Here is a 23,963-nt window from a genome sequence, read left to right as displayed (position 1 = left end):
GATTATAATTTCTTTAATTATAGCAACACTTAATGATGGGAAGACAGGAAAAAAATACCTGAAGTGTTGGCATGAAAATTTGGAGGTTTATGGATGATCAAATTGTAATCTCAAATGCACATTCCCACATAACCTGGATATTTTATGAAACCCTTGCTTACCAAAATTTATTTTAAAATATTGCTTTAAAATATTGATAGATTTTGCTTCTACCACCTTTTCAGGAAAATTCCAATGACTCATGCACCTGAGATATGCATTAAAAAAAATCACCACATCACTGGTTTAAAAGGGTGATCAAAATATTCTTGGTTCTTGATGCATCCTTAGAGGAACCATCCTCTCCACATCTGTCCTGTTAAGACACATTGGAATATTTTGCTTTAGTCAAGTTGTTCCTAGTTTCAAAACTCCAGAGGACACAAGTTTAATCTTTACAACCTTCCCTCAGAAGATAACCTAGCAATTACACATATACTTGTAAACCTTTGCTGAGTTGTTTCCAGCATTCTTCCTTAAACAAGGAGACCAATGCTATACTCCAGATGTGATCTCACCTGTATAATTGAAACATAACCTTCCTACATTTTGCGTTCAATTCCTCATGCAATAAAAAATAACATTGTTAATTTTTTAACTGCTTCTTTTACTATTTTATACCAAAGTTTTTGTACCTAGGTATCTTTGTGCTTAAGATGGTACCGTCTGTGGTAATATTATACATTTTTCATTGTACTCCTCTACTTCTGTACCTGAGTACATTTGACACTAAAATCTAAATTTATATGTAATTACTTTTTAAAATGTAACTTGTCCAAAGCATCAGATTAGTTCCCATTCTCTTGAATACTTCAGAAGCTGTGGAAGGCAGCACTCCTTTCACTCTGTATGTTTCTGTTACATTTTTCTCTTCAGCTACACTAGGGCAATTCCAAAGACACTACTCAACATGAGCGACACTGGTTAGCACTGCTGTCTCACAGCACCAGGGACTTGGGTTAGATTCCAGCCTCGGGCGACTGTCTGTGTGGAAATCACACATTCTCCCTGTGTTGGCATAGTTTTCTGCCAGGTGCTCCAGTTTCCTCCCACAGCCAAACATGTGCAGGTTAGGTGGGCTGGTTATGGTAAATGAAATGTTCTTCAAAGAGTCAGTGCAGAGATAATGGGCCTAGTAGCCTCTTTCTGCACTATATGGATTCTATGATTTATAGATTCCATGAAATAAAAAAAGATTAGATATAAATTTTTTAAAAAATCAATAATTTGATTTTGATTTGATTTGATTTGACTTATTATTGTCACATGTAAAGAGATACCGTGGAAAGTATATTTTGCATGCTAGCCAGACATATCATACCTTACATAAGTACATCAGAGTAATAGAACAGAATGTATGCTTCTCAAATGAAACTGAATAAACTTGATTTTGTAAAACCACTAGCTGCTTATGATAGACAATTCTGTCTAGTTCATTTGTACCATTACATTAAAGTGTGTTTTTAAATGTTTCTGTTTGATTGTATTTTATGGTCACTGCATTGAGTACAGGAGTTGGGATAGTGATGTTGCGGCTCTACAGGACATCGATTCAGCCACTTTTGGGGTATTGAATGCAATTCTGATCTCCCTTCTCTCGGAAGGATTTTGTGAAACTTGAAAGGGCTCAGAAAAGATTTACAAGGATGTCACCAAGGTTGGAGGGTTTGAGCTATAGGGAGAGGTTGAATAAGCTGGGGCTATTTGCCCTGGAGCATCGAAGGCTGAGGGTTCACCTTATAGAGGTTGGTAAAATCATGAGGGGCATGGATATGAAAAATAAGCAGGGGTCTTTTTCCTGGGGTGGGGGAGTCCAGAACGAGAGGGCTTAGGTTTAGGGTGAGAGGGGAAAGATATAAAAGGGACCTAAGAGGCAACTTTTTCATGAGTTGGTGGTGCTTGTATGGAATGAGCTGCCAGAGGAAGTGGTGGAGGCAGGTACAATTACAGCATTTAAAAGGCATGTGGATGGGTATATGAATAGGAAAGGCTTAGAGGGACATGGGCTAAGTGCTGGCAAATCTGACTAGATTTATATAGAATATCTGATCGGCATGGACAAGGTTTGGATCAAAAGATCTATTTCCTTCCTGTACATCTCTATGACTCTATGACTCTGTATGAGATACCTGATTTATTGGTGTAATGAAAATGTTTTCCTATTTGGCCAAAGATTGAACAACTTCAACTGTTCCATTAAGTACTTGTAGGTTAGTATGGCACTATTCATTGCACAGTAATATAGTCACAGGAACCAGCATATCAGTTAGTTTAGATACCAATTAAGGTGTCCCTATACACATTTCAAGAGGCATATTTTTGGTACAGTTTGACAGGAAGAAGATCTCTCTATTCAATTCCTTCCGGTTATTTCCACTCGTGCTTACAAGATTGAGGGATTAGAGCTTAAAAATGTGTTGCTGGAAAAGCACAGCAGGTCAGGCAGCATCCAAGGAGAAGGAGAATCGACGTTTCGGGCATAAGCCCTTCTTCAGGAATGAGGAGGGTGTGCCAAGCAGGCTAAGATAAAAGGTAAGGAGGAGTGACTTGGGGGAGGGGCGTTGGGAATGCGATAGGTGGAAGGAGGTTAAGGTGAGGGTGATAGGCCGGAGAGGGGATGGGGGCGGAGAGGTCCGGAAGAAGATTGCAGGTCAAGAAGGCGGTGCTCAGTCTGAGGGTTGGGACTGACAAAAGGTGGGGGGAGGGGAAATGAGGAAGGTAGAGAAATCTGATTACCTGGTTAAGATGTATAAGCTTCCGAATGGTCTTAAACAGGGTGGACTTGGAAAGGATGCTTCTTCTTATGGGTGAGTTTGGAACTCAGTGGCATGGTTTCCCCTGAAAGACTTGTTCTTTCAGGAGACAGATGAGTTTTTTTTTCCTCTCAGAGGGTTGTGAAATGTTGGAACTTTCTGCCTCAGAAGATAGTAGAACTAAGGTCATTAAATATTTTTAAGACAGAGGTATATAGATTTTTGTTGGGTAGGAGAATCAAATGTTATTGGGAGTTGATGGAAACATGGAATTCAAATCATAAACATATCACCCATGACCGGAAAAGATGCAAAACCTGCCGGCACATCATCCCTCTCAACCTCATCCAAGGCCCCAAACAATCCTTCCAGGTGAGACAGAGATTCATTTGTCTATCCTCCAACCTAGTTTATTGTACCTGGTGCTCCCAATATGGTCTTCTGCACATCAGGGAGACCAAACATAAACAGAGGGAACATTTCACCGATCATCTCAGCTGGGTCTGCAGGAGCCGAACTGACCTCCCAGTCACCGCCCATTTTAATTCTCCTTTCCACTCCCTTTCCGACATGACCATCCTTGGCCTCTTCCATTGCCACCACAAATCAGACTGCAAATTGGAGAACAACACCTCATCTTCCACCTGGTCAGCCTACTGCCCGGAGGACTCTAACATTGAGTTCTCCAATTTCAAGTAACCTCCCTTCCCATCTGCCGACTCCCTTCCCAGCCCCTCCCCCTCCTTTCCATTCCTCTCATCACCCCTTCTGCCCAACCACCTACCAGACTCATTCCTCACATCGACCAATCAGGTAGTACCCTCTACCTGTGTTCATCTATCCCCACCTCACCTCACCGCCCTGCTCCCCCCACCCCCTTTATCTGCAGCTCTCATAACACCCACCCCCTGAAGAAGGGTTACACCCAAAACGTTGATGTCTCCACCTCCTGATGCTGCTTGTCTTGCTGTGTTCTTCCAGCCTCCTGCTTGTCCACCTTGGATTCCTGCGTCTGCAGTTTTTATTGTCTATGACCATATTGAATGGTAGAGTAGGCTTGAGTGACCGACTGGCCTATATCTGTCCTGTTTTGTATGTTTCTACATTTGTAGGCCCTGATATTTGGATAGCAATGAAAGTAAATAAGTCAATGGAGATGGGTTAGCTGATGATGAAAAACTTGAAGATGGTCACATAATAAGCTGTTTCATCCTTTTTTGGATAGTAAGACAGAGTATTCTGCCTCAACTTGAAGATCAGTAAATGCCAGCCTCTGAACTGGCAGCTGAGTGTAAAGAAAAGAAATAGTTTCTCTTAATCATCCCCATTCTTTCCTTTCTTCCACTAATAGAGATGGTTCCACACCTTGAAATGAGAGAGGAACAGCTTGTACTGCAGGAAGGGAAGGATTTCAAAATTGAGATGTTGCCAGACTGGGATCCACTGTATGTCAGTGAACACTGGGACTAGAAGAACAGATGTTATAATTTAGGATACACACAGCAAAGTTAAGGGTGAGTTCGGTTTATGAAAGATAGAAGATCGGCAGGAATTATCAAGCTGATAACCAAGGCAAAGAAGAGAGTTTCGGCAGCAGGTGAGCTGCAGCAGAGGCAGAATTGGACAATTTGGCAGAGATGGAAGTGGACAGACTTGGTGAAGATATGGATATGTGGTCAGAAAGTCATCTTGAATTAGCTAAAGTGCTAACTTAAAGGAAGGGGTCATGGTGGACAACTTGACTGTATTCATGATGTGAACTGATTATTTAATGATGTTCACTAATGTGGGTGTATAATGATGTGTGATAACATTGACTGAATGATATATAGCAATAACAGTCAAACAATTATATCCAACAAGTTCCTCACAACTCTAATATTGCCGTGAGGCACGTTAAGCTTTCAGGTTGTTGCATAGCTCTATCAAATTTAGTTACTTCATCTTATAAATAGCCATTAAATCACACATCAGGAATCAATGTTGAAACAGTGATGCTGTTCAAGATGCTTTGTTATAAGTGGGTGCTTGATGATGCTCATCTGTAACTGTTAATATAAACATCAGGGCATAGTAATTATTGCTGACAGGAATTGCATACAGGTGTAAGCAATGTAATTTATGGTTATTTAGATCAGGTATTTTTTGAATGGTGGGTTTCTCTTCCCACCGTATGAAGATTGGCTGACCCACGCATTTTCACATATACTGGCTGCCCCTCAGCCTGCTAGTGTTACAAGCAGATAGGTCAGCATTGCTACAGCTCCTGGGGTGACAGAAGTTGCAGTGGATAAGACTGGAACTCCACATATTCCCCAAAACCTATCTTCCATGAGTCCAATCGCAGGTAGGTTTAGGCATCTTGGGGAAAGTGGGGAAGGGAGGTGAGGGTCAGGCAGGGAGGGACCATCCATAGGAGCATACCTTGTGGGGAAACATCTAAAACTGAAAAAAAGCTATTGAGGGAGGGTCTGCCGCCCCACCCCCCTTCACTCTTAAGGACTGAGCAGGGTCCCTTTCCGGGCTTTCCCTTTCTCTGAGATCCTCCTCCTGCCAGTTTGAAAATTGAAAAAAGGGCCAAAACAGTCGTTAAACGTGTGGGTGGGCCAACACAGGCGATCCCAATCCGTCCATAAAATTGCAAGATATTAGGGTGAGTGGGAGACCAGTGGAAAGGCCATCCAATGAGTTTTACAGACCCCACCTGCTACCAGCTGGAACACCACAGAGATGGGAACACAAAATCCTGCCCATATGTTTGGCCTTAGTATTTAGAAATTCGCAGCTCCTTTAAGCTGCTGGACAGCTCTGTATATAGCAGGAAGCTTCAGTGTTGTTGCCAACCAATAGTACAGTCTGCTTAGCTTAACAACACCAACATCGCAAATTTGGGCACCCTAAGTCTATTCATATTAAAAGTGCTGAACCCTTCACTAGCATTATGTAAAGGTTCAAGCACCATGAATGTAGATGCATACATTTTTTACATCATGGAATATGAGTATTGCGATATGGGATGCCTAGACAATGATAAAGAGGAGATATTAAAAAGGTTGACTGCATTTAAAGTTGATAAAACAGCAGGACTGGATTGTATTTATCCAAGAATACTCAGAGAAGCAAGGGTAGAAATTGTGGACGTACTTGCAATAATCTTCCAAATCTCCTTGTGTACAAGCTCGTGTTCAGGTTAGGGTTCGGGTTGGTGCCAAAGGACTGGCAAATTTCAAATGTTACAACCTACTTCAAAAAAAAGAGTAGCAATAAATGTACCAACTACAGAGCAGTCAGCTTAACCTCACTGGTGTGAAGCTTTTAGAAATCGTAATCTAGAATAAAACAGGACACTTGAACAAATGTGTGTTGATTAGGGAATGTCAACACTAACTTCTTGAAGATGAGTCATGTTTACCTCACTTGCTTGAGAATTTTGGCAAGGTAACAGAGATGGTCGATGAGGGTAATGCAATTCATATGATGTACCTGGACTTCCAAAATGTGCTTAATAAAGTGTTAGATGATAAACTTGTCAGCAAAGTTGAAAGCCATGGAATAAAAGGTACAGTTAAGCATGGATAAAAAGTTGGTTGAGTGACAGGAATTCAGATGCAAATAGTTGTTTTCTGATAGAAAAAGGGTATACAGTGGGAAATTCTCAGTGTTAGATAATGTGACCATTGCTTCTCTTAGTTCATGTTAATTGCTTGCACTTCGTCTATGTTCAGGTCACAATGTCAAAATTCAGATGGAATTTAATGAAGAGACAAGTGAAGTGATATATTTTGAGAAGAAGAATGAAGGTAGGCAGTATGATGTAAAGTTTAAAATGTTAGGTTCTTGATGGGGTCATACTGGACAAGTCAGATGTCAGAGTGGACTATGTTACACTATAGAAGAGCTATTTGTCAGTCTTATAATAAAAATGGAAATAAAGATTCAACCACTTTACATTCAACAATAACCTTACAGGCATTCAAGCCTCAGTGAAAGGTTACCTCATCTCCACATTAAAGCTCCTTGATCAGGTGGCACGGCTGTAATCAATGCATTTTCAGCAAATTTCTTAATTCACTCAATGCTATATTCTTTAGTTAATGTCTTTTCCTGAGACACAAACAAACTGTTACCTCAGCTCACTTGTAGTTTAATATGTGGTCTTCAAGGTCTTGTCTACAACAGGCTTCTGTTTCAGAAACTTCTTTTTACTTAATTTTAGAATATCCTTTCAGCCTAGGTAGCTTTGTAGTAAAGGTTGTCCCCAGGAACTTACTCTGGTTTCAACATTAATTCCTACAGGAGACTATGCTTTACTTAAAATTGTTTTGCACAAAGTTGCAATTTCCAAGAGTTGCTAGTCTGACAGCTCTTGGTCAGAGTGGTGCTGGAAAAGCACAGCAGGTCAGGCAGCATCGGAGGAGCAGGAAAATCAATGTTATAGGGCAAAGGCCCTTCATCAGGAATAGGCTTTCCAGCACTATTCTGATCTAAACTCTGGTTTCCAGCATCTGCAGTCCTCACTTTTGCCTAGTCTGGCAGTATCTGTGAAAAGAAATCAGAGTTAATGTTTCGGGTCCGGTGACCCTTCCTCAGAACGGATGGTAGCTACAGTCTTTCTACATTCTTCCATACATTTCTAAGCATTTTAATTTTGTAAGAAACTTGCTGCGATGTCAAGGGAGGAATATGCATCCCATTCGTGATTGTATTTTATCCTTCTGTAATCCAACTTACATGAACTCAAATTATCAGTAAGTAAAGCGCACAAATTTCCACAGTTCCTAAAATTTACAGTTAAATCGGAAAAGTTGAATGTTCCGTCATTGCAGATGCTTCAAGTACCAAAGTGGATCAGGAGTAACTTGTTTAAAAATGGAAAAAAACTGTGGATGCTGTCAATCAGAAACAAAAGCAGAAATTGCTGGAAAAGCTCCGCAGCTCTGGCAACATCTGTGGAGGGAAATCAGAGTTAATGTTTCAGGTTGGGTGAGCTTTTCTCTTCTTTAAAATCAAGCTTTTACAAAAAAAAATCCACGTATTTTTGTACAGCTATATTCTTACTGAACAACATTTCACAAACCTCAATTGAAAGCGAGTGAAGGTAGTGGACTCGGAATTGTCCAGTTACCAGTTTTGCACCTGTGGCTCAGGGTCGCACTCATCATTAAGAGTCTTTTGAACCAAAAGGTCAAGAGTCACTGTCTTTGGATAGCTAGAGAAAATGGTTACTTTATTTTGTTATTGCACGATGGATTACTTAGTTGACGTCAGCCAGCAAAAAAATTACAATCTCTTTAATCACCTGTTGTAACTTCATTGTCAAAAAGGGTTTGCAATTAAAAGGGATACAATGAACTTGGTGAATTAATCTTATTAAAGGAAATGACCTCTAAGTGCCCTGCACTAACTCCACCTGTGCCCTCTGTTACACTTTTGTGATGTGTGACCCTGGGGAAGTTATCATTGATTGTTCCCCTGCTGATTTCAGGTTTAGGATACCAGTTATTTATAACAGCACTTAAACCCTCAGCTTCGCCCAAAGTAGATGATAGGTACAGCCTGATAGGTTATTGACTGCACTGGGATTAGATGGCTAGGTTAGCATCATGCATGAAACGTATATAAAATAACTGGGTCACTAAGCTAATATTGTGTTAAAAACACAACCTAACTTACAATTTAAATAGTGTGAGGAGATACTTTTCAGTACTTAACTTGTTGACATGATCCGCATTAATATCTTTCATTGTCTTTTAATAAATATTTCCCACAGATTATTTCTTGCAAATGTTTAATTTTAAATATGCAATAACTTGTAAGGAACTCACTTCTGGAGAAAGTCTGAACAATTTGTTGTTTTCAGGCCAGAATAACTTAATTATGTTTCTGCCAAACTTTGTTAGGCATTATATTTCAGAGAGCACTGAAAACTGTCTTCAGCACAAAGGCCTGTCCACTGTGCCTGCAACTGAAAGTCAATCTTCTATAACATCTCACCTTCATATATGACACTGCCTGAGCAGATCAATAAAATAAATAAAAGCCCCGTTTCAATTTCTTTCACAGGGAAAATAAATATTTGATAGATTTTATCTTTCATTCACAATGTACCTAACACTCTGTGAGGTCAAAGAAGGCCTAACCATGACGTCACACTGAAGTGGTCAACCACGACCTGAGTTATTTAGGTCAATTAGCAACCCCAGATCAGTTGAAATGAGTATTAATAGGAAATGCAAAGAGACCAGCCAGCATTAATAGGGAATGCAAGGAGACCTGCCCATCTTAAAGACTCGCTGCTTGGTACATTTCTTTTCACTGTTGCATTCCAATGATTCTCTTTTGTTTATTGATGTGCAGGATGTGGGCATTTATTGCTCATCCCTAATTGCCCTATAATTCACCACTTCAGAGGGCAGTTAGCCACCAGGACTTCAAAGTCACTGTCAGCAAAACATGGTGCCAATCTATTTCTAACAGCCATCTCTGGGGCAATTGATCCCACAGTGATATTGTAAGGGCCATTTTTGGCTTGCAGTATTTGAACGTGTGCACTGCTGGGATTGAAAAATGGCCACTGGCTTGTACATCTTGGTAGCGAGTAGCGAGTACAACATCGTGTGACAACAGTGCCATTGGGATATGGTGTATAGTTAATAAGCTGAGCATCATAAACTTATGTGAGTATTGTGCTCGAGCTCACTGTGAGAAACACGCTATGAAACTGCCCAAAACTATCTGGGCACCACACCTTAGGAAGTATATATTGGCCTTGGATGGAGTACAGTATAGTTTCATTGGAATGATAGCTGGACGTCAGGGGTTAAATTATGAAGGGAAATTATACAAATTGGGCTTGTTTTCTCGAGAATTTAGAATGCTAAGAGTTGATCTGAGCACAGTCTTCAAAAGATTAACAGAAAAAGATAAAGTTAAACTATTTCCATCGATTGAGGATTCTCAATCTATGAGGCAGAGTTTGAGCATAAGGGCCAGACCATTCTGAGAGGTGGGAGGAAACACTTCCACACACAAAGGGTGACAAATGTTTGGAACTCCCTCCCACAAATGGCAGTGGATACAGGATCAGTTGTTTATTTTAAATCTGAGATCGATAAATTTTTGTTAAGCAAAAGTATGAAGGGATATAGGCCAAAGTCAACTCTGTAGGGTTAGCCCTTGGCTGAGGAATCTAGAACAAGCGGGCACAGTTTCAGTTTAAAGGGCTGATCTTATAGGATTGAGATGAGGAGAGAATTTCTTGACTCAAATGGTTGTGAATCTTAGGAATTCTATACTTTGGAGAGGTGATGATGTGCCGTTATTGAATATATTTCAGACAGGGAGAGAAATATTTTTGATCTCTCAGGGAATCAAGGGATTTGGAGTGCAGCTGGGAAGGTGGAGTTGAAGTTCAAGATCAGACAGAATCCTATTGAATGATGGAATATGCTCTTTGGGATATATGCATTTCTCCTGTTCATAAGTTCTAACATATGACTGAGCTATCTCGTGTGTAGACTATTGAACACACTAACCTGTGTCTGGATATGGCATAAACAAGACATTTATAATTTCCTTCCTAGACTTTTGCTTGGCTTATTGTGAAATAAATGTAAATAGATGTCATCTGATGTCTGAACTTTACAAATTATTTGACAATATACCTTTGCTATTGAATGATTATTTACATTTTACTGTAATCTATTTACTGGTGGTTGAGTTCCTAAATCTGTCTATGCTCAGAGACCTGATATCTTGAATTTGGAAAATTTGCATTAAATTGACAAATAGATAATTAAAAAAGAGATAAGGGGTAAGTGTAGGGGTATGGGTGGGTTGCGCTTCGGCGGGTCGGTGTGGACTTGTTGGGCCGAAGGGCCTGTTTCCACACTGTAAGTAATCTAATCTTTAAAAAACAGTCAGTCTTCTTAACTGCAGCAATGTCATTTTTTTCTGAATGCAAGTTATGATTAAGTAGAAAAACTTATCCAATCAGAACAAAGATTTGTTTTAAACTGTTCTTGATGGCTGTTATGGATCTAACTATAGTGCCACCAAACAGTTAACTATTTATTTTGAAGTCTTCCATAAAGCAATTGTTATTTTTTTCACACAAATAGCCAGAGGGCTTTGTTTTTGTTTCAGTCTTGTCAAAGTATAAATACTTCTGAACAATTTAAATCGCTCCCTACATTTTCGTGACGGAGGCAAGATTAAAGTGGTTGTAAGATTCAGTAGAGTTCACAGTTTGACTGATTACTGAAAAGAAAATGAGGATGGAAGTATTGAATTTTCCACAGTCAAATTTTTGAGGAGATGAGAATGGAACAGGAAACTAGACTGGGGCTGTGGTTAGAAGAAAACAGCTTTGAAGGAATATTGAGTGATGCTATACACAGTGCATAGAATGATTGTAGACCACAGGGGACAAATGGTTAACAGGGGTAAATTGTTTCAGGCTAGAGTGGGCAGAATGAAAGTGAGAAAGACATAAATCTCAAAGCTTAAAGCTAAAGACAGCAAAACATGATGAATATTAAAATAGAGTAAAGGGAGTAAGAAACTATGAAGAGTACCAAAAGTGAAAGTGAAATCAAAATATCAGGAATATTCAAAGAAACGTTGGTAATTTCTGTCAGTTGGAAAAGAAAGTACAGAGACCATCGAGAGCTTTGTTTGTGAAATAATCCATGGACATCTTAGTATATAAGCTGAGTTTGGGAGAAATCAAGATGGGAGAAGAAAGCACTAAAGAAAAATCATAATTTTGGTAAGATAGTTTCTGATGAGTTGTGGAGAGTAAAGGAAAACAGGGTGAAATGCTTTGTTGCATCTTTTACAACATGATTTAAAGATGTGGATGTCAAATTTCGTTACACCCTGCCATTATCTTAATTAAATCATTAGGAATGAGGAGGGGAGGGAGGAGGTAGGTCTTGAGGACTGTGAACAAGCCAAGGCAATTTGAACCTTTAAAAGAATATAGTGCAGAAATTGACTTGGGGCCTACTAAGGTAGTGAGCCTAATGTCCATTTTATTTAAAGTGTTGGATGTTATCCTGAAACACACGTTAATGGCGGGGAGGTCTTCAAGGAATGATTCTTTGGGCAATGAAATTTTCTGCGTTTGGTCTTTACCAAGGTTCTTTAATATTCTTTCATGGAAAGTGGGCATCTCCGAAAAGGCTAGAATTTGTTGCTTATCCCTTCTTACCCTTGAGAAGGTTGATGGATGCCACCTTCTTAAACTCTTGCAATCTAAGTGGCATAGGTACATCCACAGTGCAGTTGGGAGGGATGTACTTGCATCTGAATCCTGTGCCAATGACGGAATGCTGATGTAGGTTCAAATCAGAGTCATGTGTAGCTTGGAGCAAAATTTGCAAGTGAGTTGTTCCCATGTTTTGATTGTCCTTGTCCTTCAAAATGCTCGACATTGCTGGCTTGGACCGAGAACAAAAAATGCTGGAAATCACAGTGGGTCAGACAGCATGCATGCTGTTGTCTCCACACACTTCATATCAACTCTGAATTTTCAGCCCAGAAATAGCCACAGTGGTTTAGCAGTTAGCACTGCTACCTCACAGCACCAGGACCCAGGTTTGATTCCACCCTCAGGCAACAGTCTGTGTGGTGTTTGCACGTTCTCCCAGTGCCTATGTGGGTTTCTCCGGTTGCTCCATTTCCATCCACAGTCCAAGGGTGTGCAGGATAGGTGGATTGGCCATGCTGATTTGTCCATAGTGTCCAGGGGTGTGAATGCTAGGTGGATTAGCAGGGAAATGCAAGGGTAGGTGGGTCTGGGTGGGAATCAACTAGGCAAAAGTGAGGACTGCAGATGCCAGAAACCAGAGTTTAGATCAGAGTGGTGCTGGAAAAGCACAGCAGATCAGGCAGCATCTGAGGACCAGAAAAATCGATGTTTCGGGCAAAAGCCCTTCCTCAGGGTCTGGGTGGGATGCTGTTTGGGGGGGTAGTGTGGACTCGATGGGCTGAATGGCCTGCTTCCACAGTGTAATGATTCTGTGTCAATGTTTACTGAGATAAGTTCATATACGTAGTTGTATTATCACAATAACTTCTTTCATCTATTCTCTCAACAGTGCAACATTGCAATCATGCACAGAAATGATCTTTAGGGGTTTGATGGCTGATGAACCACGACTGATTTTAAATGGCAAATTATTTATTTGATATTGTGAAAAAGAGAGATATGTTGCTGAATCTTTTTATCTTGCACTCGTCAGGATATATACAAGAATGTCAATTTATACTACAGGAGAGTAGCATGCAGATTAAAAATTGGCACAATTATGCCATGATATTGTTATGGAGAGAGCAACAAGCAACTATAGACCTCCAAATCTCACAATAAGTGCAAGAATTGAACGTACTCCTTTTGTTTGCAGTGAACACAACTCTGTAAATTAATTTATGTCACATTAAGCAAGAGTAAATGAGCTATTTTACATGTTCAACTTAAAATTGTTCAGTTAAGATTCATTTAAAATGTCTATTATTCTTTCACCCAACGCCTCATCTTCACCATGGATATCCAATCCCTCTACACCTCCATCCGCCATGACCAGGGCTTCCAAGCCCTCCGTTTTTTCCTCTCCAGACGTCCCCAGCAGTACCCTTCCACCGACACTCTCATTCATTTGGCCGAACTGGTCCTCATCCTTAACAATTTCTCCTTTGAATCCTCCCACTTCCTCCAGACCAAAGGGGTAGCCATGGGCACACGTATGGGCCCCAGCTATGCCTGTCTCTTTGTTGGCTATGTAGAGCAGTTGATCTTACGTAATTACACCGGCACCATTCCCCACCTCTTCCTCCGCTACATTGATGACTGCATTGGTGCCACCTCGTGCTCCCGCGAGGAGGTTGAGCAATTCATCAACTTCACCGACACATTCCACCCTGACCTTAAATTTACCTGGACCATCTCTGACACCTCCCCCCTCTTCCTGGGCCTCTCCATCTCCATTAATGACGACCGACTTGACACTGACATTTTTTACAAACCCACCGACTCCCAAAGCTACCTGGATTACACCTATTCCCACCCTACCTCTTGCAAAAATGCCATCCTGTATTCCCAATTCCTCCGCCTCCGCCGGACCTGTTCCCAGGAGGACCAGTTCACCACAGAACACACCAGATGGCCTCCTTCTTTAGAGACCGCAATTTCCCTTCCCATGTAGTTAAAGATGCCCTCCAACGCATCTCGTCTACATCCCGCACCTCCGCCCTCAGACCCCACCCCTCCAACCATAACAAGGACAGAACGCCCCTGGTGCTCACCTTCCACCCTACCAACCTTCGCATAAACCAAATCATCCGCCGACATTTCCGCCACATCCAAACAGACCCCACCACCAGGGATATATTTCCCTCCCCACCCCTTTCCGCCTTCCGCAAAGACTTCCCTCCGTGACTACCTGGTCAGGTCCACGCCCCCCTAAAACCCACCCTCCCATCCTGGCACTTTCCCCTTCCACCACAGGAACTGTAAAACCTGCGCCCACACCTCCTCCCTCATCTCTATCCAAGGCCCTAAAGGAGCCTTCCACATCCATCAAAGTTTTACTTGCACATCCACTAATATCATTCATTGTATCCGTTGCTCCAGATGCTGTATCCTCTACATTGGGGAGACTGGGCGCCTCCTAGCAGTGCACTTTAGGGAACATCTCCGGGACACCGCACCAATCAACCACACCGGCCCGTGGCCCAACATTTCAACTCCCCCTCCCACTCTGCTGAGGATATGGAGATCCTGGGCTTCCTTCACCGCCGCTCCCTCACCACCAGATGCCTGGAGGAAGAACGCCTCATCTTCCGCCTCGGAACACTTCAACCCCAGGGCATCAATGTGGACTTCAACAGTTTCCTCATTTCCCCTTCCCCCACCTCACCCTAGTTCTAAACTTCCAGCTCAGCACTGTCCCCATGACTTGTCCGGACTTGTTCTACCTGCCTATCTCCTTTTCCACCTATCCACTCCAACCTCTCCTCCCTGACCTATCACCTTCATCCCCTCCCCCACTCACCCATTGTACTCTATGCTACTTTCTCCCCACCCCCACCCTCCTCTTGCTTATCTCTCCACGCTTCAGGCTCACTGCCTTTATTCCTGATGAAGGGCTTTTGCCCGAAACATCGATTTCGCTGCTCGTTGGATGCTGCCTGAACTGTTATGCTCTTCCAGCACCACTAATCCAGAATCTGGTTTCCAGCATCTGCAGTCATTGTTTTTACCTTATTATTCTTTCACCGTCTAGCTCACCATGCAACTTACTATGACTCACTGTGTAAACAATTATAACTCACTGCATAGCTAACTATAACTGTATCTAACTGACAAAAGTACCCTTCATTTATCATTACTAGTGGCTCAACAACATTATCTTACAAAAATTTCTCTCAAGACATCTGCAAAAAATTATTTCCTGTAAGCATGTTAATATTGATTAAAATTAAAATTAGAGAAATTACAGGTCTTATAAATACTTATGAGTGGTTAGATGTATTAGAATACATGATTCACATCCAAGGATGCAAATCTCCATTTCCCATATTAAAGGGCTCTGTTGTGAATGCCTGGACATCAAAGATATGTCTCTGTCAGAATTGATCTAGTTTATCCATTCTATGACAATGAGATCCATGGTCCAATATCCGGGTGCCTCAGACTTCACTATTCTGATTTAGGATACCTGTCTTTGATGCTTCCCTGACACTACAGCTCTCAAAATAAGGAGCTCCCAAATTTCTAAGCCATTCTTTTTGATGCTAGTTTGAACTGCTAGTTACTGTCCTTGATCATGGTGAAGGACTATCATTGCAGTCCCTGTGATGCTGATGCCATCAATGGTTTACCAGTAAGTAGTGAGAAATATAACAGACTGCAAAGCTTGATTTGACACTCAGAGTAAGCAAAGTTTTAGATTCACAAAATAAGAAGTTTAAAATCTTTTAAATACAATTTGCTGTTATCGTTAACTGGAAAGATTTTCAAGTGAAGTTGATAAAGAAATATGGCAGTTAAGGGACAGAAAAAGCCAGGTTTTTTTTATGAGGGACTAATAAATTTTATTGATGTTTTCATCTTGTATTTATTAAGGACACCCTTTTAAGATAAAGACTAGCATATGCTGAACTCTGTGTTGTACAATGTTAGCCGTGTTTGCGACACAGTAAAGTCCTGTCATTTGCCATTTCAGTATTCCTAAATTTCTTTGCCACAAAAAAGATGTATTCCATTTCATCCACTGTGGGCCTAATCTTTGTTAAATTACAGTTTTCAGGGAATAAAGACAAACCTGCAGAAAATATCAGAAGGTGAAAAATTAACTAAATTAATGTAAAAAAAGGTACAGAAGGTGTCCGTGATATACCGTAATGTATTCTTGAGCTGGAAAATGTACATTGCACATGCATGCTGGTCATTTTGCTTTCTGGAGCATATGCGCATTATGATCCATCACTTTTGGCTGAAGACGATAAATGTGACATATTTACATTTTTCTTACTGAATTAAATAAATTTTCAAACCATCTTTACATATATTAAAAACATTATTTTTATTGTCTTTCACCTTCTGTTATATGCTACATGTATCACATTTTTGGTTGGTTGGAACCTGTTCAGTTGACTCCTTTTATAAAATATGTTGGCCATTTGCAAATCCACCATTTGCAAGATTTCAAGGAACACATCCACAACAAACAATGGGGTTTTACTATTTATTGTCATGGATGTTTTGTCATCTAGCTGGCTCTGAATTGCTAAAGGGCATTTGTTTTGTTTTACTAACTGTGCTTTGCTTTTTGAAGGGGGAGGAGAGGACAAATGTCCTTTTGTGGATTATTAAACATGAATGGTAGGGAATGCCTGGGAATTGTTTTTCCCAATTTTGAAACTTGACTGTCTTTTATCTAAAATGAAGAGCCAATATGAGTTTGTACATTCTCCCCATGTCTGTGTGGATTTACTCCGGATGCTCCAGTTTTCTCCCACAGTCCAAAGATGTGCAGGTCAGGTGAATTGGTCATGCTAAATTGCCCATAGTGTTAGGTGCATTAGTCAGAGGGAAATGTGTCTGGATAGGTTACTCTTCGGAGGGTCAGTGTGGACTTGTTGGGCCAAAGGGCTTGTTTCCACACAGTAGGGAATCTAATCTAATCTATATTATGGGTTGCATGAGGGATTGAGGCAACACAATCTCAAAGTTCTGACAGAAAAAGATTTCAAGCTGCAATCTATAAGTTGATGAGATGCCTTTACATTAAGTCTTTGTGAACCCTTATTATCTACATCAGAGGTAAGATCATACCTGAAGTATTGATAAAGACCTTGATCTCCTTATCTGGCTGACAGCATTCCATTCCATAAGGTGATGGTATGCTTTGTGGTCAGTTCTATAGTATGCATTGCCTGGAGTGGTTTCAATGCATCCTTCTGACATGGCAGTCACTGCTGCATCTTCCAGGGAGGAAGACGAGGTTGCTGAGCAGTTGCAGGATTGATTGGTTTCTGTCTTTTTGCTAATTTTTGTTTTGTTTCTGCTTTCCTATTCCAATGTGTCCCCAAACCTTCAAATCCAAAGGTCTTCAGCCATCAGTGAAGTCAGTCTTCCAATGTTCAGTGTCAAAGTCCCCCATCTTCATATCTCTCTTGAAGCAGAGGTATGGAAAACCATGAGGTCGTGACCCAGAGGGCAGTTTGCTGTATAAATGTCTTTGAGTATAGACTGTCTTCCATCAAATGCATGTGGCTGGCTCTACATTGAGTGTGTGCTGATGGAATGAGTTTAGTGGTAGACTTTAATGAATATGTAGATGACTTCTGAGGTACATTGTGACATAACTATGACTACATTGGTCATGTGATAGAACTTTACTGGAGTGAGTACAGCTCGGAGAATGGAGCTGTGCTGTTTTATCATCGTGTATATATTCATAATTAACAATGTTGAAGAGAAACGTGGAATTCTGGCCTGAGCTTATATGAAGAACCAAAGAATTTGCATTAAAACAATTAGCATCCTCCAGGATCCCTAAGTTAGTAAGCTTTCCCTGCCAGATGCTGAGGATACATCTGAGACAGCAAATGTAGACACCATTAAGCCTTTTCTCCTACCTAGCACATGTCAATTGTTCAGCTCTCACCATTGTAGAGAAGTGCACTGAGGATGTGGGCTTGGTAGACTTGAAGATTAGTGTTCTCAACAGGTTGCTTTGCATCTATGTTGGAATATTTGCAATGCAAATGTTAATTTCAGCATCAGCTGACAGATTGCTGTTGATTGTGAAGTTGAGATATGTGAAGCTATCAAGAATCTCCAGTGTCATATTATCAATGCTGAAACATCTTGTATCTAGGTACTGGTTTTCCAGATGCTGATGCCAAAACTAAGGTGTGACAGAGTTTGGTTTTTTTGCTGCTGAAGGTGTTCCAAAGTATGGAGTGTTAGCATTGTATTAATAGTATAGAGCAACTGGTGAATTTTGTCTTGGATCTCAGGTGAGCAAGATTAGACAGGTTTCTGATATGCACGTAACTACCTTCAGTAGGCGGCCTTAAGGCATATAACAACAGCAAAGAAAAGAATGTGCCAAAGAGTGTTGATGCCAGACTGTTGTTTGACCACACTGCGGATCTCAAAGGCTGGTGATATTGACCCATCACAGCTGCCCATACTCATTGAGTTGCCATAGAATGAGGACATCACATTGAACAGATACAAAGGGAAGTCAATTTTCTCCAGCAGCTTAAGTAGACCCTGCTCACATGGTCTATTGCTCTGAGGAGATGTAGAGTCAGAGAGATGTACAGCATGAAAACAAACCCTTTGGTCCAACTCATCCTGTCAACTAGATATCCTAAATTAAATCAGTATTTGCCAGTATTTGGCCCATATCCCTCTAAAGCCTTCCTGTTCATATACCCATCCAGATACCTTTCAAATATTGTAATTGTACCAGCCTCCACCACTTCCTCTGGCAGCTTATTCCAAACACACACTATCCTCTGTGTGAAAGCGTTGCCCTTTAGGTCCCTTTTAAATCTTTCCCCTCTAACCAAAACCTAAGATCTCCAGTTTTGGCCTCCTCCACCAAAGCATATATGTAAAGTACAGGAAAATGGGGTTAGTGTTGATGGACATTTTGGTCAGCATGGATCAGTTTGAGCCAAAAGGTTCAATGACCCAGTTTCCAAGGTGATGCAAAACTGACAACTTTCTGATGCATAAGTTATATGTATTGACAAGGACAAACATGCACCTTTGTGTTTCATTGTCACATTGCTGTTAGATAGTGGCAGTCCCCTTACCTGAGGAACAATATTCGTGCCTTAGATGGAACACAACAAAGGTCCATTAGACTTTTATAGGAGTAAAGGATTGTTTGATGAGGAAATATTGAGTAGACTAGACTCGACACACCCTCCAGTTTAGAAGGATGAACTAATTGAAACATATCGGGCAGATTTAAACATGCCAGCATTCCACATCCGCAGTCTAAAGATCAACTGCAAACATGCCTCAGTTCAAGTGGGCATTTTATCTTTGAAGGAGTGTTAAGCAGCTCAGGGTGAGAATTTTGTTACTGTGTGGGGATGAAATCCCATTCTTTCTGGACAAACAGCTTGATGTTGTCTGATTTCAGCAGTGTCATGGCAAGTGGTGCCCACTGCTGGAATTAAACTTAACCTCAAAAATAAAACCAAAGAGCTGTTTATTCTGCAAATCAGAAACAAAAAGACAAATTACTGGAAAGAAATTAGCAGATCTGGCAGCATTGGTGATGAGAAAGCAGAGTCAATGTTTTGGGTTCAGTGACCCTTCTTCAGAACAGAATAACCCTCAATAATAATGGCCAGTGGAGTGAGACAATGGAGCAAGTTGGAATGATGGGAGTTCTTGACAAGACAAGACTAGGAAGGCTCCTCAAATGGAACAAGGTGCTTGGGGTCGAGGGTACATAGGCGCCAGGATAGAGAGAAGCTGGGATGGAGGGAGATGGGGAAGACTTTATGTGGAAGCTGCAATAAGTCCAGGGGAGCCATAAAGGAGGAAGCCCCTTTCCCAATACTAGGCCAAGGAGTGGGGGCCTGGCAGGTTTCAAACGTCCTGCATCTGTCATGGGAAAAATTACTTCAAGGTGGGGAGATGCCCTTAAGTGGCTATTGCATAAATAGTTAAGGGTTAAAATTGGCCCAAATAAGGCTGTGCAGTCTATCTTCTCCCCTGCTCAGCTATGAAAAATGATGGTGGAATTGGCAGCAGGCAGATCAGGTCTGGCAGAAACACCCATGGTATCATTCCCTCACCAACATGTCAACATGAACTCAGGGAAGTAAAATTCTGCCAATCAAGTGGGCACAATGGATAAGATAACAGTTGAATGTTTTCTATGAGTGGGACATCTCAAACTAAAGGCCACAGAGCTGTAGTTCGAAAGAAGAGTCAACTTTGAATCGATATATTACTTCTGTTTCTCTCTTACCTAATGATGCAAGACCTGATGTGTACTTTTAGCTTTTATTTCAGATTTACACCATCCATAGTACTTTAGTTTAACAATAAATATATCACAAGTTAAAGCTCGAAATTGGGGCAAGGCCAATTTTGTTGGTATTAGACAGGAACTTTCAAAAGTTGATTGGGGAGGCTGTTCACAGGTAAAGGGATGCCTGGCAAGTGGGAGGCTTTCAAAAGTGAGATAACAAGAGTTCAGAGACAGCATGCTCCTGTTAGTGTGAAGGGAAAGGTGGCAGGTGAAGGAAACACTGGATGACTAGAGATATTGAGGCTTTGGTCAAGAAAAAGAAGGAGGTTTATGTCAGGTTTCGACAGCTAGGATCAAGTGAATCCCTTGACATGTAAGAGTATGCTTTAAGTGAAATCAGGAGGTCAAAAGGGGGACATGAGATAGCTTTGACAGATAAAGTTAAGGAGAATCTGAAAAGATTTTACAAGTACATTAAGGATAGAAGAGTAACTAGGAATTGAACAAGGTTCCTTAAAGATCAATGAGGTCACCTATGTGTGAAATCACAGGAGTTGGATGAGATCCTAAATGAATATTTCACATCAGTATTCACTGTGGAGAAAAAACATGGAAGCTTGGGAACTCTGGGAAATAATTTGTGATGTCTCAAAAAGAATCCACGTTACATAAGAGGAGATACTGGGGGTTCTTAAAGCACATATATGAAGACGAATCCCTGAGATATGAAGAAGTGCATCAAAGGACATTATGGGAAGCTAGGAAGGAAATTGCAGGACCCCTAGCAGAGATATTAGTATCATCAATAGCCATGGGTGAGGTGCCAGAAGATTGGAAGGTGGTTAATTTGGTGCTATTATTTAAGAAAAGGCTGCAAGGAAAATCCAGGGAACTACAAACCAGTGAGCCTGATGGTGGGTAAGTAGTTGGAGAGGATTCTGAGATAAGATCTACATACATTTGGAAAGTCAGACTGATTAGTGATACTCAACATTGATTTGTGTGTGGGAAATCATGACCTTATAGACGTTTATAAAATCATGAGGATAAGGTAAATAACGAGGGTATTTTCCCCAGGGTATGGAAGTCCAGAACTAGAGGGCATAGGTTTAAGGTGAGAGGGGAAAGATTTAAAAGGGACCTGAAGGGCACCTTCTTTACACAGAGAGTGGTGCGTACATGGAACGAGTTCTCAAAGTAAATGGTAGAAGTGAATACAGTTACAACATTTAAAAGACACTTGGACAAGGAGAGGACTAGGAAATGTTTAGAAAGCCAAATGCTGGCAAATGAGACTGGTTTAGTTTAGGAATCCTGGTCAGCATGGACAAGTTGGGCCAAAGCATCTCTCTCCATGCTATATGACTCTATCAATACAGATGTTATAACTTCTTGATAGCAATGGATAATAGAAGTGTTCCATTACAATTAAAAACAACAGAGTCAACTCAAAAGTAGAACTTAGATCAAGTAACTGTTTAATTTTTCTTTGTGTTGCAACATCCTCATATTCACAGTCTTTGCAACTTGGACTGTTTTAACGTCAAGATATCTGCTACTGTAAGCTTTTCCATTACAGGAAATTTGAAGTTAAAAATCTCACAACACCAAGTTATAGTCCAACAGGTTTAATTGGAAGCCTTAGCTTTTGGAGCACCACTCCTTCATCAGGTGGTTGTGAAGGAGCAGCGCTCCAAAAGCTAGTGCTTCCAATTAAACCTGTTGGACTATAACCTGGCGTTGTGTGATGTTTAACTTTGTACACCCCAGTCCAACACTGGCATCTCCAAATCAGGAAATTTGAATGTCATGCTGTAATGTATCAATCACCATTCCAGGATGCTTTTTGTCTTTATATTATAAAGACAGTTAAGCTTTATTTGCACAGGTAACTAGGAGTCATACAGCTGGAGCACTCTAGTGCCAATAGAGGTGGGGAGGTGTAATCACAGGCAATTTGCTGTTCAATGTGTTATGGACATTTAAAGTGGAAGATATTGAGACACACCATAACAAAAAAATTCAGACACGTGAGAATACTTATAAAATACTGTATAGGATTATAATAAGAAAAAGGTTAACAAATCAGTTTGATAATTATCAACATTTAGTGTGACACCTGAAGAATGCATAATACTTAGGTACAAATGGAAGCTTTTGGATAAGCATGCTCTAGCCTCACTGTAGAATAACAGTTAGAGTCAGGGTACTGAAATGTAGGACGTAATATAGTACAAAAACTAACATATTATTTAAAGTTTGGTCAGAGTGTTGATATATAACATGATGCTTGATTTGAGAATGTCACAATTACGATAGAGGATCTGAAGAACACACAGCATGTTATAAGGGGATCACATATGAGAGTTGCAATGAAACAAACTTAAGGAAGAAAATTAAGTTAGTTTATGCAATCTTTAAAAACTTTGAAGTTATTGTCCATTCCTGAAATTTAACTGTTAATCTGTAAAAAAAATGGAGATAAATCTTAGAACTACCATCTTATTCACAAAAAGAAGCAGAATTTGATGGCTATGATTTATTTTTACATTGTATGTTGAGAGGGAAATGTAACTACAGTGCAATGAAAGCTGTTAGCAACAACAGATTGTATGATACGAACAACTATAGACACAGGAATAAACACAGAGAATGTTGGAGAAACTCAGCAGGTCTGGCAGCAACTGGATGGAGAAAACATCTATTTCTCTCTGCACAGATGTTGCCAGACTTGCTGAGTTTTTCCAACATTCTCTTTTGTTTGTTTCAGATGTCCAGCATCTGCAATATTTTGCCTTTATATAAACACTGTAATAGTTGGCTACACTTCAATTCGAATGTATTGCATTCCAGTATCATGGTATGTGAGTGATGATTTGAATTAGGAAAATTATATACTTCAGTGCATTTAATTTAGTTTTGCCTTATATTATACAACATTAAAAATTTGTTGGAAATGATGTTTTGAAGGGGATGTATTCAGATATTTGGACAAGAGAAGTGGACAAAAATGTGCAGTAAAATCCGCACTGAAGTGTATCTGTTTCATGTGTTTTTCATAGCATTTCACATAAATCTGAAATCATATTGATCTCACATAGGGAAGAGGCAAACAGCATGCTGTTGTTCAAGAGGTACTTTGCTGCAACCTATACATAGGTTGTCATATTGAAGTAGCTACATCACTCTCAGAAATTTGACATATTTATTTTAAAATAAAGGGACTGTTGGAATACAGTAAATGGCATCTACACAAACAAAGAATATTTTCCTCATTTCTTCTGCACAGGTATCAGCAAATAATTGATCAAGCTAATTATTCAACTCCGATATATTGCTTTACCAGAGTCAATAAGATTGAACTCAAAACAGACTGGACTTTAAAATTCTGATACTGAATTGATGTCATCTTTAAGTCTGCAGCAAACCAAAAATAATACTTGGATGATCTCCTACAACATACTGCCCCTCCTTATGATAACAGAAGCAGGCCACAACTATAAATGGATAAATGGTGGGTGTCCTTAAGTCACTCAGCAACTGAAACCGAAAGATAGGTTAATCCATTAAGAGGAATGCTTCACCAGATTTATTTTTAGTTTGCATTTCAGATTTCTAGCCCAAACAGTTTAATCATGATTTTTTTTTTGTT

This window comes from Chiloscyllium punctatum, chromosome 24 (genome assembly GCF_047496795.1).
Source record: "Chiloscyllium punctatum isolate Juve2018m chromosome 24, sChiPun1.3, whole genome shotgun sequence".
NCBI lineage: Eukaryota > Metazoa > Chordata > Chondrichthyes > Orectolobiformes > Hemiscylliidae > Chiloscyllium > Chiloscyllium punctatum.
Note: the sequence above shows the minus strand (reverse complement) of the source record.